Genomic DNA, 1,727 nt, shown 5'->3' on the forward strand with positions numbered 1-1,727 from the left:
GGACTTTACTGCCTGTGAAATCCCACAATCCTTTGTGTGCAAGTTTAGTAATGGGTTGAAAGAATAAAAATAGCATCTAACAGGCTGGTTAACACTTCATTCAGAAGTTCATTGTATTTATACATTTTTTTTTTTCCAACTTTTATATTTCTACCAAGGAATAAAATGAGATAATTCATTTATTGGTCATTCATTGATTTATTCATTTGTTTATTTATTTAGCATTATTTGTTTGTTTTGAATTATTTATTTATTTTTTATTTTTGAATTAAGCCCCAGTCACTCTGACCATCTTAATGGTCATAAAATATGCTTCGTCTCCTTAATTTTGCATTATTTTATTTATTTGTCTGTTTGTTTGTTTGTTTTGCATCAAGTCCAAATCACACAGATTTTTTTTTACTTACTTTGCATTTATTTGTTTATTTTTGCATTAAGCCGCAATCACACTGATCTTAATGGTCCTAAAAACAGGCAGTTTTTTTTTGTTGCATTATTTATTTTGCATTATGTATTTAGACTTAAGCGTCCAAAATTAAGCTTTGTTTTCTTTATGCAAAATATCATTTATTTTGGTGGGAAGTATGACCTGGACATGTTTTATGACAAGTTTTGCAAGAAGTTTTTTCTGAAAATAGCTTCCTAAAACTATTATTATTATGACTGACTGCTCAGAGGGAGAGCTGATCGAGTGTTTGTCGTACCCAGACACACTTGTGTGTTACAGGTCTTGCTCTGGCGTCTCATGCCCGAACAGGGTGGTGTTCGGCAGGATCGGCTACGGCTCTGAGACCCTCCTCCACAGCTGACGGTGCAGGCTGACCACGCTGACCAGTCGAACCACGGACCAGAGTCTACAGGAGTCATCATACAGACAGAAAATACAGAGATTCTGCACTCTATATAGAGTATGTGGAAGGTGGCATCGGTCACACTGACTCACCTGTGCAGCTGTGTGTGTTGCAGGCTGTCTGCTGTCGGCCGGATCCCACACACTCTCTGCCGCCGCTCTGAGGGGCGGGGTTATCACACTCACGTGTCCGGATCTTAACCCCGCCTCCACACCGGGCGGAGCATTCCAACCAGGGAGCCCATTGGCCCCAGCTGCCGTCGACATGGCAACCAGGAACTGAGTCACACTGAAGGACACCTGCTTCACAGGTGCTGGAAAAAAGGATCGAAAAACATACAGACACAGAGATAAAGAAACAATTATATCTTTGTTTCGGTGTCTAGTGAGCTGCATTTCCTTACTTTTTTTTATTTTATATTTATGCCTCTGTAGACAGTATACAGCCCATTAAGGTGAGGGACAATGACTTCCTTAGTGTTTAATAAGCTCACTTTGACACTAAACAAATCGTGCAAAAAGAAGAAAAAGCCCACTGTACCAGTTTTGACAGTCAGTGCTGATGGTCTCTCCTGGAGCCACATGATGCCAGTCTGATGCTTCCGGCCTTGACCAGGAAACATTGCCTGTGTCTATTCCTGCGGAGACAGAAAGTGTTTTGCATGTCATTTCAGTGTGTAAAACTTCTATATAGTTCTCTATTTATTTAAGGGTTTGTTTTGGTGTAGTTTTAAAGTAATGTTAGTGTTATCATTAACTAACAAAAATACATTAATTAAAATAAATGAAATATTTAACAGAAATAAAACAGAATATAAAAAACTTAAAATTATTTTATTTCAGTTAGTTGTGAAGGCAAAATTTAAAATTTTCGCTT

Source organism: Sinocyclocheilus rhinocerous, unplaced genomic scaffold (assembly GCF_001515625.1).
Source record: "Sinocyclocheilus rhinocerous isolate Xijiao unplaced genomic scaffold, SAMN03320098_v1.1 scaffold404, whole genome shotgun sequence".
NCBI lineage: Eukaryota > Metazoa > Chordata > Actinopteri > Cypriniformes > Cyprinidae > Sinocyclocheilus > Sinocyclocheilus rhinocerous.